Consider the following 15,067-nt stretch of genomic DNA (forward strand, 5'->3'; position numbering starts at 1 on the left):
GCAGGGAGGAGCCGGCGGCCCAGGGCCGCCTTCCGCGGCGCGCAGCCCCCCATGCCTCCTGTCTCCCCTCTATGCCTTGTGGGCAGAGGCCCCAGCCACCGCCGTGGCCTGGGCTGGGCATGGTCCCAGATACGTGATCGGGGCGGAAATGGGGAAGCAAGTCAGTAGGCATCCTTGGCAGACAGCCCCAAGGTAACCCCCACGTGGCAAAAGGGCACCCAAATTTCAGGGCCTGTGGTTTCACCTCAAAGCTGGAGCGGTGCCCATGGGTGGGATGGTGCCAACAGCTCCTCCCCCTCATGGCTGAGGGCTTGTCCACCATGGTGCAAGGCTGGAGCAGGAAGGTGGGCTCCACCCCCGCCCGTCACCCCTGCCCTGGGCCCAGAGGGCCTGGCCGTCCTGCCCTGCCTCCTGGAGAAGGCTGCTCCCTTCACCCAGAGACTCTGAGTCATTGCTGGAGAGAGGCTTTGGGGACCCAATCCAAGTGTGCAGTCCTGTGCCCTCTCCCACGTACCCTCTGTTGTGCCACATGGGTGACTCACAGACCACCGTGCAGTACATGCTCTGGGCCTGCTCCTTCTTGCCTGGGCCTGGCTTGGCCACCCGTGTGCCACGCTGCATCGCAGGGGCCTGGCTCTGCCTGGCCCGGCAGGGTTAGGGGCACCCGCTCTCTGCACGCCGCCTCTGCCCACAGGCTTTGGGGACCGAGCCGGCCACGCAGGCCTGGAAGCCCGGACTCGGGGTGAACCCTGGGCAGAGGCTCGACAGTCACCCACAGTGACCTATCCCTTGCTGCCCGTGCCTCTTCTCAGTTGACCAGACTGGGCAGTTCCTCCCGGCAGGGTCATGTCCAGCCCATTTCTGGCCTCAGGTCGTGATGACTGGAGCCACAGCCCTGGCCCAGGCGCCTCCGGGAGGGGGACGGCTCCATGCCCTGAAGAGGCCTGTACCACAACGGCAAGGTTGGGGTGACGCTCGCGTCTCGCAGGTCCTGAGACGCACAGCCAGGACCCTCCCCCTGGGGGGGAAATGTTCTGTCCCTCTGGGATCCTCAGCTCATTGTCCTGATGCCCAGGGGACCGGGGTGAGTGGGGTGCACTACGACGCGCTTGAGAGTGACTGTCAGGAAGGGTGTGGGGACAGCGTGCATAGACCGCACAGGGACACAGCGGCCTCTCCGCCCTCGCTGTTTACTCCTCTCTCGGTCTCCTGGGCGTTGGGGAGCTTCGCGGGTGCTCAGCCTCCATCTGAGCTTGAGGGTTCCGGCTGGGGCCGGGCGGGACGGCAGCCTTCAGGGCTTCCGGGAGGGGCTCCAGGTGTGTCTGGACCTCCCACCCGGCTGCCGTTTCTCCTCCCACCGGCGCTGGTCAGGACGGCTGATCAAAAGCTGACAAGGAAAAGGCACAAGCCGACAGCAAGTGTCATCTCTGTAGCTGGGAGGTCGCCCGAGTTACCCCTGTGCCATCCCTGAATACAGGAAACTCAGGCCAGGTTCAAATCCCGGCCCCATCACTGCCTGCCGGAGTGTGGGCAGGGCGCTGGGCGGACGTTTCCTGCGAGGAGCTGGGGAGAGGCGCTGGGAGAGCAGCTCAGCCTGGCGTCTGGCTGTGCAGGCGGGGTGGGTGCTGCTGCCCTGACCCAGCTCCAGACCCTGCTTCTAGGGAGCCTGCCCCGAAGGCCAGAGGGGTCTTGCCTTACAGGGAGAAGAGCAGCAGGAAGGGCCAGCGCGGTGCACCGTGGCCCGGATGGTGCTTAGGCCAAGGGGCAGGGACCGGCGCGGGCAGGATGGTCCTCCCAGCTCTCAGGGGGCCAGCACCTGCCAGAGCGCCTTGGCGACAAGAAGCAGGGGGGCTGGGCCAGGGTCAGCTGGCCAGGCACAGGAGGCCCGTGACCCCAGTGGTCAGAGGAGCTGGCTCCGGGGGCTCTGCAGAAGCCGCTGAGACACGGTGACAGGGCTGCAGGGTTCAGAGAGAAGACACTGCCACCCGGTGCCCCTGCACTACCCCAGAGCTCTCTTCCCCCCTCCTCTCCCACTGTCCCCACCCACGGGGCCTCCTTCCTTGCCCCCCCACAACCAGGGGTGGCGGTTACATTTTGTGCCAGGGAACTATTACTGGGCTAGAGAAAGCTGTTCCCGCCGGCCACGAGGCCAGCCACGAGGAGTGGAGCACACGGGCCCCCAGGGCCTCACTGTTCCCGGGACAGAGCTGCCCCTGCCCTCCTCGTCATCGGACCCCTGGCCGCAGAGACGTAGCAGCCATGTAGGCAGACGAGAACGAGGGCTGCCCTCGGGCCTGGCCAGGACACAGCCGAGCACAAGCCACCTGCGGAGCCAGGAGCCCGGTCAGGGTGACACCTGGGGGCTGCGGCCACCAGCCTTGCCTGGCCCTCGCCCTCGGCAGGGCGGGAGCGGCTGGGCCCAGCCCATGTGGTCAGGGATGGGCTGGGGTGGGCGTAGCCGACAGAACCCACCGCCCAGGCCTGGGCCACTCCACGCAGGACACGTGGGTGGGTTTGAGGGGCCGTGGATGGCGCCAGTTTCGTTTTCTGTTCCCTTCATCACTGGCTTTCAGCAACTCCAAAAACCAATTTCCAAAGAAATTAAGACTGGCTGCCTGCTCGTGGGGGGCGGGGGTGCCACGGCCAGTGACGTCCCTGCTGGTGAGGGCGGGTCCCGCTAGTGTGGATGCAGGGGTTGCAGGCAGGCACCTGTGGACACAGGGTCAAGGACACGGGCTGGGATGGCTGGCGGTGCCACCTGACCTGGCAGGACTCCCAGAGGTGGTGCGGTGGCTGGGGAGCAGCAGAGGGTGCAGGGTCCCCACACCTCTGCGAGGGACTGGGGTCCCCTTGGGCAGCAGCCTGAGGGAGCAAGAAGCGGCCACAGGGCGTGGCTGGTGGCAAGGACAGGCTTCCCCAGAGTGACCTGCGGCCCTGGCAGAGCAGGTGGGCAGGGACCCGGGATCTCTCTGCAAATGGTAATCCCGGTCCCTGCTGGAAAGGAGCAGGCCCCGGGTGGCTCTGCAGAGCCTTGGGGACAGAAGGGGCTGCCCCCCGGCTTTCGCTGCGTGGAAGCTGCCTCGGGTTTGGTCTGGCGCTGCCGGCCTGTCCTCTGGGTGGTGACGCTGGAGGGAACCTCCGGCCTCTCGCCCCGGCATCCTGCAGGGAGCCGACTCCCGTCACCTCGTGGGACTGCGCCGTGTGGGGTCTGTGAGACAGGTGCTGCCCCCTCCACCTGGACACCCTGTCGGACCTGGAGGGTCCCCACCCAGCGCAGCTCGGGTGGGTCTGAGCCCGGGCCTGCCCTCGCCCCCGAGCCTGGTGCTGCCCCTCGGCAGGCGGGGGGGTGGATGAGGCCTCAGGCTGAGTGTGGGGACGGGAAACGTGGGCACCTTGTTCTCAGGGGTGGTCCTACCTGCCCCCGCCCGCCGTCCCTCCAGAGCCCCTGCTGTGGGGGAAGCCGCTCCGGCAGTGCCCCCTGGCATCCTGCTGTGTTGTGCCCTTTGATCACAGGATGTCTGGGCGAGCCTATCCCAGGTCAGAGCAGGAGCCCGCGCAGAGCCACCCACGCGGTGGCAGGGGCGCACCTTGGCCCCTGGCACCCGTCTCTCTGGTCTGAGCACCGGTCGGCAGGAGCTGACCCCGATGCTCGGCTCCGGGTGGGGCCGTGCTTGGCGTCCCTCGGCTGTGTCCCTGCTCCTCCGCCTGACCCGCAGCCTGGTCTCCTTGAGAGACGGGGAGGCCTAGACCCGGGGCCTCCAGACACGACCGGATCGTCAGGATGGAGGAGCCCACCCGCCGGGCCTTGGGGCCACGTCCCCAGACACTGGGAGCCCCTGCCCCTCCTGCCACCTCCTCCCTCCTGGCCGGCTGCCGGCCGCCGGCCGTTCCTTCACCGTCCTGCTGCCTGGCCGACCGCTCCAATCCCGGCTTCGCTCAAGAGCCTGCGAGGGCTCTGCCTGCAGGGTGGCTTGCGGAAGCCCCCAGCCGCTCTGCCAGGGCAGCGTCCGTCCCAGGAAGGACGGTTCCAGCGAGCCAGACTCGCTACCCTCCCCTGTTCAGGGCTCAGGTTCGCCCTGGAACCTTCCCCTAGTCTTGGGGGGGCCAGAGGTTTGGAGTCGCAGATTTTGTGTCCGCACAGAGGCCGTCCTGGGACCTTGCCGGAGCCGGTGGTGCCGTGCAGGGCAGTCACAGCGTCCGCAGGCCTGGCCGCAGGGCCGGCTCGGGCCCCAGAGCAAGAGCAGTTTCCAGACTGAGGCCAATTCAGCGCATCCTCTGGGCTGCTCTGAGTGGAAGCACCCGGCTCTGGACCGTTTGGGCCGGGAAGGACGGCCCTGCCCAGTGTGCCGGGCCCCGGCCGTCCCAGCCCTTGGCTCTTGGTGAGGGTGCCCTGGGAGCTGCCTGCCATCCCCCAGCAGGGCCGCCTGAGGGAAGGCGCGGAGTGGGCGGCAGGGACATGGAGCGGCGCTGGGCTGGGCGTCCTTGTCAGCTGCCCGTGGAGGAGCAGAGGACAGAGGAGTGGGCTTCTGTCCCCTGTCCTGCGCCAGGAGCCCCGGCCTGCCTGTGGGGGGTAGCTGTGCCCTCGGTGGCCCTGGTGGGCAGCCTGTGGGCTGGGGGATGGGCTCCTGCACACCAGGCCGCCTGGATCGCATGCTGCTGGCCCCAGGGCTCCCAGGAAGTGCCTTCTCCCAAGGGCAGGCCTGGCCAGGGTCCCAGGAGCAGGGTCTTGCCACCCTGGAGGGTGAGGCTGAGTCCCAAGGCCGGCACTAGACCCTCGGAAGGCGGGGCGGGGCGAGGAAGGACTGCAGCCTCTGCCGGGCGTGGCCGTGTTGCTCGGTGCAGCGGTAACATCCTGTTTGTGGGAGGGGCAGGTGGGCGCTGAGCCAGGGACCCCCAGCCCAGGCAATGGGCTGCAAGGGAGGGAGCCCCTGGGCCTGTGGGAGGCGGGTGGGCACACCTCTTCTGGGGACGAGGACAGGGCTTCTTGCCCCGGGGAAGGGATGGAGAGGGGTTGTCTCATGGCCCTGCAGCCGGGAGGTGGAGGAGAGTCCCAGCCCCCCCACTGCTCACAGCAGCCCAAGAACCACCCAGGACACAGGGGCGTCCCTGGGCGGGGAGGGAGGAGGGGCTGGAGCAGACACAGCTGAGCAATTCAGCCAGAAGGAGAGGCTGTGACCACAGCCAGCAGCCATGACCTGGCCCGTGGGGTCAGCCCTGCAGCCAAGCTCGGCCCAGGCCCAGCCTCGGTCAGCCCAGGGTGGCCGCCTGTGCTGGGAGGGGCAGGCTCAGGAGGAGGCTCCTGCTCTCCAGTGACGGTCTGGCAGGGACGTGCTCAGGGAGGGGACAGCCCCCAGCCGCCCTTCCCGACGGCCTCAGACCAGAGCTCCCAGGCCTGAGGCTGGGCTGTGGCCCAGGACGCCCGGCCTTTGGGCCCCATTTCAGGGGGGTTCGGTGACTCGTGGGCGGGTGGATGGCTCCCCGAGGAGGCACCACCCAATGCTCGATGACCGTCACACAGGAAGAGCGATGGCGGACAGTGCGGGGAGGGTGTCGGCTGGCTGAGTGTGGCGGGAGCTCGCTGCACATTTCTGGGTCAAGGACAGGCTGTTTTGAATAACATGGTTTTATGGGATGTATTTCTTATTTTTCAGAATGTCTTGCTGTTTTCTCCAACGTCAGTCCATGGCGTGCGTGGTGGCTCCGTCCCGCTGAGTCCCCCGGTGACGGTCGGACGGGACCTGCCCTCTCCTCGCAGGTGGGCTGGGCGTCCCGGAGCTCCGTGCGTTTCCAGTCCCTCCCGTGACGCAAGTCGTAAAAATTGCTTCTCAGTAAAGTTTTACAGCTTTCATCATGGAGGCCTTTTCGTAGTTTTTGGTTTATTTTTAGGTATTTCTAAATTTTGGCCACCGTGAGTAGTGTTTTTGACAACGTATTTTCATGGGCCACCGTTGTGAATAGGAAAGTTAGTGACTGACAGTCACACGCACCTGCTGCCTCGCGAGGTGACTGACTCATCGGCCGGTTTTACCGCACTGTCAGCGTGTCACCACCTTCCGACCCCTCGGCAGACGGTCGGCACCTACGGCTGCTGAGGGCTTGATCTTCTTATTTCCAACGATTTTTTAAAAAAGTATATCGTATAGCATAATAGTAAAAAAAATCAGCCATGGCAAAGACGCCTGTGTTTCCTCCTGACCTTAAAGGGAATGCTTTGAAAGTTTTACCATTAATTATGATGTCGACTGAAGGTTTCTAGGAGAAACTTTTATCAAAGTAGGGAAGTTGTTTTCTATTCTTTCTTTGGTATGAGATTTTTTTAAATAAAGCTTTAATAGGGAAGGATGCGGAGGGTTTTCGACATCTGTTTCCGTGATCATGGCGTTTTCCCGTCTCGCTTAACGTAGCGAGCTGTACTCACAGTTAGGGCCGTCCAAGCGTCCGCACGTCCTCACTCCCTGCGTGAAACGCAGACTGTCGATGCCGCCCTGGACGCAACCGTCTGAGGCCATCGCCGGGGCTGTCTGTGCCGACGGCCTCGCGGGCTCTCCCGCTGCAGGGGTGAGGGGTGCCCTCGGGCTGAGGGGAGGGTCCACACTCCCGTGCTGCGGGGCTGCAGTGGGACCGGAGAGGCCAGTGGTCGAGGGCAATGCTGTCCCCTCCTGGCTGCTGTTCAGCTGAGGGGTGACGATGACTTTCCCAGCCTTTCTGACATGCAGGCACCTGTGGGCCTGCCCGCCACACCCTGTGGGCTGGCGTGTGCCTGGAGAGCCCAGTCCTCACGGCCTCCAGGGTCCTTGAGTTGGCACCGCCCACGCCGCCCTGCCGTGCCTTCCCGCTTGCAGCACCTGCCGGCCAGGACCTTCCCAGGGTTTCCTGGACCAGGGGGAGAATGCTTCCAGTGGGTTCCACCCCACCTGCTCGGGGGGGGAGCTCCTACACGGGCGAGCCATGTCCTGCAAAGGGTACCTGAGCTGGGCAGTCCCTCCCCGACCTCAGGCACCTGGGTCTCGTGCATCCGGAAAGCAGGGAGCCCCGTCCCCGCACTCAGGCCCAGCAGCGAGACCCGGGGGCTGCAATCGTTCCTCCCACAGTCACTCTTCACGGTGGTCACCGGGAAGCTGCACCGGGACTCACAGGGCGAGCACTGCCCGAGGGCTGGGGTGAGGCGGCCACCCCCGGGGAGCCTGGGCTCCAGCCCGGTGCTCTGTGGCTCTCTGTGCCGTGGCTGCACGCCCGAGCGGATCTGCGGAAGGCGACGCCGGTGGAAGTGAAGCCTCCCATCCCCTAATGGGCGCAGAGACCGAGCAGAAGTCACCACTCACGCTGTCGACACTTGGCTCCCAGCCCAAGGAGCAGGATTGACGGCTGTGACATCCCACATGGGCACCTGGCTCCGTGGCCGCTGTGGGTGCTGCCCATCTGCAGGGGCATGGGGCCCGCAGGACCGACTGTCTCCACCGTGAGCCACAGAAGCCCTAATGCCAGGGCACACAGGGCACAAGTGGGACCCAGTCAGCTTGTGCCGAGGGGACTGGACAACAGGAGGAGGTCCAGGACCCTGCCTGCCTGTTGTGAGAGCCCAGCCCAGGGCCTCTGTCCCTCTGGAGTCCACCTCCCGGGGCCTGGCACCCCCTGGTTTGGGTGGGTCTGGTCTCCCAGGAGACTGTCCTTCTGTCCTCCATCCTCTGTCCTCCAGCCCTCCCCTCTCCTGGGGTCCCCCACAAGGCAGCCTCAGGCCAGGCCTCAGCTGTGCCCCCCAAGGCCTTCTCCACGTCCCCAGCCCCCACCCCCAAAGTGGACCCGCCCTCCCTATGTCCCCACATGTGCTGAGCCTTGGGCGCGGTGGGTGGCGTGTGCTGTCCGTGTCCGCCCCTGCTGGACACTGGGAAGAGGACGGGCAGGGAGGGGCTCCGTCCACAGCCCTCCTCCCACTCTGCCTGGGGCGGAGCCTCTTGCAGCCGCCTGGTCACTGCCCACCGCTGGGCTCTGCCGGGCTCCGCCAGGCTGCTGGCTCCCAGGTGCTGGCCTCATGGCCCTGCCGCGGGGGCTCTACAGGCTTTGGGCCCCGCTGGCTCTAAGTCCCTGCAGAGACTCTGCCTCACTGACAGACTGAAAATAAAATAAAATAAGAAAAAATGAGAATTTACAAAGCGTGGGCAGAGGCTCTTGCAGGGCTGTGGGGCAGGGGGCAGATTCTGCAAATGGTGACTTAGATGCCTGTGGCTGTCGGCAGCACGCAGACCACATCTCCTTGGAATGCATGGTGGTTTTGTTTCTTGTGCTTTTTTCTTCTTTAAATTATAGGAGGAAAGAGGGTTTGGCAAAGTGCAGCTTGGAACCTGCCAAGCCCAAACTATTTGAAAAAGAAATCACAAGATTTTTGCCTAAACTCTAAAAAGGCTTTGATTCTGTTTGAAATCTGAAGTCTGTGCAGATGGCCCTGAAGACAAGCTTGGCCGCTGGGCGTGGCAGCCTTGGGCCGGTCCCTCGGCGCGGCCACGGTGTAGCCAGGCAGGGCTGCAGCCTCCCCCATTTCGCCGTTTTGCAGCCGGAGCAGCTGAGTCCCAGAGGGTCACTGCCCCCGCTCGTTGAGACATCTGCGTGTGCGTGGACGGAGCAGCTGTGGGTCTGCAGCCACCCAGACGTCGGCCACTCCCGGGGCCCTGGGGGGACGAGCTTCGCGGCGGCTCTGGTGGGGCCTCGCCCGGAGCTGACCAGACACCACTTGGGGGAGCAGCTCACACGGGATGGCGCTCGTTCCGACAGCAATGGCGAGTCGGGGACCCCAGGACCACGCCGGGCGGGTGTACTCCTGGCCGTGGTCTTTCACAAGGAGCGGATCCGGTAAAGTCAACCAAAGAGTCACCCCGTGGGATCCGGGGAAGTTCCAGACTAGACGTGTCCATTGTCCCCTCCCCACGAAGTCGGGACAGTGCTGCTCTCCTGGCATCTGCGTGTGACAACACATGCCTGGAGTGTCGTGGACCAGGGAAGCCCACTCTCGCCCGTGTCCAGAGTTTTCGTCGGGGCTCCAATCCGTGGGCATCACAGATCACCGTCTGCGTGGTGGGTCTCAGCCGCCACCCCCTCCCGAGGGTCCCAGATGGATGACCAGAGACGCCAGGGGGTCCCAGCCTCAGGAAATGATGTGGGTGCTGTTACAAAGTGAACTGAAATGCAGAGAAATGCTACAAAGTTTATTTGAGCTGACGGAGATCCAGGCATCGGGCAGCCCCACTCCAGGGGCTCAGGGAAGCGGGAGAAGCTTTCGCAGGACAAGCATGGAAGTGACGCCAGGGAAACATTTCAGTGGCTACAGTTACACAGTGGCACTATTGGGTCTGTCCCAGTGGAAAGTCCCCAGTTATATGATTATAAATTTGTTGGCTACTTCTGATCGGTTGAGCTTGAGTTCTATTGTTCTGTAATATAGGCATTTATAAGAAATAGCTCAAGTTAAGTTTTGCTTATATTTGCAAGTCAAGAAAGGTTGAGGTCACTTGTGAGCCTATCTGGCTTTGTCTGCTCTGGATTCTACGGTCCTGGTCTCAGGAGCTGGGAGTGTGACCAGCAGGGCAGTGTTGCTCTTGGTGACCGCTGCTGACCAGTCACGCTGTCACCAACAGTTGCGCCAGAATGCAAGGCCACATGGCATCATCATCCCAAGTGACTAGTCACTGTGGGCTTGAGTGATGGGGTTGCTGAGTTCTCCAAGTCCTCCAATCCTGAGGGCGGTCTTTGGACGCGTGAGTGGCTTCTGGAAAGCGCTTAAAACCCCTGAGAGGACACAACAGACGAGGGAGGTGAACACAACAGCGCCAAGGGGAGGAACAGCCCGGGACTGAGAAGGTCTCTGGAGCAGAGACCCCCAACCACACAGACGGCTGCAGGCAGCAGCCCCGTCTGCTTGGAGACCGGGATTAGTTTCTTAGGACCCTTTAGCTTATGGGCAGCAATTTCTTATTCATTAACATAGAAAAATACTGTTTATCAATAAGAGCACGAGCTCCCCCTCGTTAAGCTGTGAGGGAATCAAGATCTATTTTGGAGGACTATTGGGGCTAAATTGTTCGTGTTAGGTTGTATTGCTTGAAGGGAATTCTAGACAATGTTCTATAAAAACAAAAGAAAAACAAAGGCTAAGATGTGGAGGGGATTGTGGTCTTAGTTTTGAGTCTGAGGACAGCTGGCGGAGATTCCAGACTTGGGTCTGAAGCATCTGTAGATGGCGGGATGCCGGTGGCAGCGAGATCTGTAGGGTCTTCCTGCTTTGCAGTTTGAATGTCCCCGGGTGTGTCAGGGGTGAGTGACCCCTGTGACAGCTGGCATGCGGGTCACCACACGTGGCCTATTGGAGTCATCTTTCTGAAGTTTGGAGGCATCTGGTCCCAGCTTTCAGCACGTGGAAAAAGGGACCTTCCAGTCTCTTGCAAAACTAGAAGAACTCAGGATTCAGTTCAGTTCACGGATGGGTGACAAAACCTCAGTAAAAATGATCAGGACTAGAATTTGATAAAGGTGCATTCTAGTTTTCTACTGAAATGTAACCTTTTTATAGTCACTCCTGTATTTACCAAAAATAATGAGAGTTAATTTTTTTTTTACAAAATAAATCTAGTTTCACTAAACTTGACATGATTATTTATGTAAGTAGAACAAGAATAGCAATTGTGCGTACATTTTAAAATATAATATTTTAGTCAGAACTTTGGTAATATCTAAGGTGCTTTCTTGACTTTGTATCACTCAACCTTAGTTTTTTAAGTCTATCTGGTAATGAGAAATCCCAGATTAGATCTTTAAAACCCCCTCTAAACTGAGAAGCCAAGCCAAGGACTTGCCCAATTGTGTACTCTCACAAAGAGGACAGATTCTCATTGAGCCTATGCAAATAACCGTATCACCACACAATAAGAATATTTAATAAGAGCTTCCAAAGTATGGAGAAATCAGATAGGGAGAAAAAGATAAATGTCCCATTTTTGTTTGTAAAAGTACATTTTATGAAATTTGTGTAAATTATAGATAGCTTAAGAGAAAAGGGGAAAAGGGTTCCTTAATTCTGAAAAATAAGACATTAGAGAACCAGCAGTGTTTAAACAAAATGTCACACAAATTATAATTATCCTCATCAGCTAATTCCGTTCCATATGATTAATTTTTGTTTTGTTTCATATTGGGCTAGCAGCTTTATAAATCCATCAGTTTTTTTATTACATTCCTGAAAATTCTTACCCAGTCCGACAGGATGATCTGAAGGTCACCAGACACCTGCACTTTTTGGAGTGTTTTTCATGAATTCTTTCAGTTTGTGTCATGCGACTGCCAAGAAATTTGATTGTTGTGGTGACATACAACGTTTCAACATAATTCGAATCACGAATGATAATATACTAGCATATATCAGATTCCTAGGCTCTATCACCTATTTCTAGAACACTCACATCAATAACAAATATAACTTAAAGAAGCTTTGGCCTCTCTTATTAGTTGACAATACCACCCTTGAAATTTAACATATCAAATAAGTCTAATTAGTTTAACATCTCTCTTTTTAGAAAGAGAGAAAATAAATTCTTTTGAGATATTCCAGGGACCCTTCTGGAAACTCTCAAAGTTAATTTGAGGTCAAAAAAGACTTAATGTAGAATTTCATTTTGGGAAGCTGTCAAAAATGGCCAGAGCCTTAAAACATTTGATTAAATACGATTACAGGTCACTGTGAAAAAGTACCAAGGTGACAAAGATTTTAAAGGCAAATACGGAAACTTGCATAGGTGCAAAAACAACTTAGCTCCTTTAATACTGAAAAGACTCACTCTTCTCAAGCGATCAAAAACCCTGTGAAAGACAGCGTGGATACACCTTCTCCTGACAAGCACAGCTTTGTTTTCTAGGCCTCTTGCTCACAGGTGACGAGAAAACCTTCGTCATCACAGTTAACGCCCAAGGAAACGCTGCCCTTTCCACAGAGAGGAACCTCGAGTTAGCTTTGTGTCGGCGCATCCCTGAGCTTGTTTCCTTAAAAACCTTACAAATAAAATCCGTCTTATCTTAGACCACACCCAGTGCTCCTCTTTCCCAGCCTCCTGCAGCGTCCGAGTCCGTCTGTTTTGTTCCAGCGCTGCCATCCTGCCTTCGCACGGCGTCACTGTCCCCAGTGAGAACACAAACCTAACACGCGACCCTACTAAGACCACATCCTCCTTTCTTTGTGCATGTTTCACACACAGTCATTTTCGTTCATCCTCATTATTTCTAGTGGTTTTAATAACATGCATTAATTACAATTCTTAACCCTCATTGATTAACCTTCATACCTAGTGCAAATTAGAAGACTCGATCTCGTCATCTGAAATAGCAGCGCTGCCTCGCGACGTGGGACACGCTTACACCAGACCCAAGTGTCTCTAGCTCGTTCCCCCTCCGTGGGAGCCTGGGCGTCCCTGACTTTGACCTTGGCCAGCTCAGCTTCGTCCTCCTGTGGCCATTGTGCCTCTTTTGGGTTCAGTCTCACCTGGGGCAGCCACACAAAGTGTTCTCCTACGGATCTGCGGATACGCTTGCGGTTTCGTGGTTTGTTTGTATCTCTGAGGCTTCGGTGCTGAGTGTGAGACCCATATCCAGCCCTTTCCCGGACAGCGCCAGCTGTCCCAGCGTCACTTGTAACATGTCGGGCAGCCCGGCTTCCCCACACGCGGCATGCTGCCCTTTCACGGCACGGGAAGGGCGTGTCGTCAAACAGGCGTGAAATGTGTGCCGGGCTGATGTCGGCACCTCCTGTTCCGTCCGGCCACCTAGCTGTTTACTCGAGACAGCACCACACGCTTTTCAGTAGGATGCTTCATTTTAAACACTTGCTTTTCCGTTTTAAATGTTTTATTGGTGTTTTTATTGGAATCACAATATTTTAGATTTGGCTGCAGAGAATTGACATCTTTATGAAGTGGAATCTGTTCCCTCAAGGGTATAATCTGCCTTTTTGTGTGTTCGAAATGTACGTGTCTCACAGAAGCATTTAAAATTTTCCTTCATGTAGAATTTTTACGTTTCTTGTTAACTTTATTCCTCCGGATTTTAGCAGTTTTATTGCTATTTTAATAGCGTCTCCCCTTCCATTTTATCTTCTGCAAATTATTACTTGTATTTGCGAAAGCTATAGAGTTCTATTATATTATTTTTATACTCAGTTGTCGTGGGGAACTCTCCCGTGGTTTATAACAATGTTTAGTTGATTTTCTCGTTTGTTTCTTGAAGTATACAATCATCTAATCTGAAAATGGTTCTGGTCTCCTCTCTTCCTTCTCAGTTGCCAGGCCTCGGCGTTCCGTCTGGTTCTCAGCTCCGGCCGCGAGGAGCAGCCGTGGTGCTGGTGGCTGTCGCTGCGACCTGCTCGGCTCGATGGGGCCGGGTGCGAGTCCCCCCACTGGGCGAGATGCCGCCGTGGGCGCCTCTAGCACGTGGCAGAGGTTTCCATCCACTTTCACCATCCTTTTACCCTCAAGTGAGAACGAATTTCATCAAATGCCTTCTCAACGTGGATGAAACGCGCCGGGAACTGTGTTCCTCGCAGAGAACGGTGCTCTAGCGGCGCCGGGACCGTCTGCCACGCGGTAGCGGGTTGTGCAGGGTGTCTGCGAGGAGCTTGCCTTTCGTGCCTGGTATCTGCTGGATGTTCATGCCAGTCTCGCGCTTGCCTCGTGCAAGAATTCAGAAACGTTCCTTCCTCTGTTCTCCGGAACTGTTGCGTGGGTTGGGACGGTCCCTGCTCCGAGGGTTGAAGGATTCCCGTGTGGCCCTGTCCGGGCCTGGTGTCTGGGAAGGTTGCAGCTGGGCGGGTCTCTGTTTTTCTTCTGGCGATTGTTCTGTTTAGATTTCTCGCTCTCTGCAGTTGGTTTTGGTAAACTGTGATTCCTGGGAGGATGTCCCTTTTGTCCAGTTTTTCTCATTTCTTTGCACAGAGTTGAGCAAGGCAGTGAGTTACTTAGGTTTGTTTTAACTTATTCTGTTATTTTCACCTTATCTTTGTGTTTTTGTATGTTTTCCCATAGTTCTCTTTTTTGAGTTTCTGACATTTTATCTATTTTATTATTTCATGTTATTTCTACCCATTCTTTTATGCATTAATTCTACTCAGGAGACTAAACATTTAATTTCTTTGCTTTCCTTTAGCATATTCAGTGTTCTTTTACAACTTGAGTTGGATGCATATTACATTCATTTGCATCTATTCTTTGTGATTGACATTAGCATTTAAAACTACATTTTATTGTGAGAATAGTTTTAGGTATAACCTATGGATTCTAGTAAGTAGTGATCTTACTTTTTTCTGTTATTATTCTATATTTTTGTTCCATATTGTTATTTTCTAGGTATTTTACAATTTCAGTGTGTGTTTTTTTACTTTCCCAGGAATTCATAAAAAAATATTTTTTCCTCCAGGTGGTAGGTGGTAGAGGTACGGACTTTCAGTCTTCTGATTTTATTAGTAAATTCCAGTTTGATGCCATGTTTATATGTTGTCTGTACAACTTCTAATTTCTGGAATTTGTAGAGTCTTCCTAAGTGGCTCAATATTATTGTTTTTAATTTTTGTCACTATTCCAGAAAAGCTTCAAAAGAGGGTGTATTTTCAGTTTTTAGAACATAACGTTTAAGAGTTATCAGTCAGATATTTCTTACGACCTTATTTATGTCTTTTATATTCTTATTGGTTTTTTGGCTACTGGATCTGTGATTGGCCAGGAGAGGTAAGTGACATCTCCGGGCTGCTGGTCCCTTGTGTCTCCAGTGGCGGTTGCTGCATCCAGGGGTTGCCAGGCACTGGGGTGTCGCTGTTCCTGCTCTCGTGACCCCACCTGAGCTGCTGCAGTGGCTTGGCTGGACGTGAGCCTTTAACCCCCACTCGCTTTGCTTTTGTTGGGTTACTGACATCGTCAGTCCTTTCGTTTGTTTTATTTTCAGTCTGTCTGAGTCTGAATATACGGCTGACAGGTGTTGTTTTATGGTTACAACTTAAAGTCTTGTTTTTCTAACAGACAAGTTGAGCTTGTCTTTATGTGCTGAT

This window comes from Lemur catta, chromosome 8, assembly GCF_020740605.2.
Source record: "Lemur catta isolate mLemCat1 chromosome 8, mLemCat1.pri, whole genome shotgun sequence".
NCBI lineage: Eukaryota > Metazoa > Chordata > Mammalia > Primates > Lemuridae > Lemur > Lemur catta.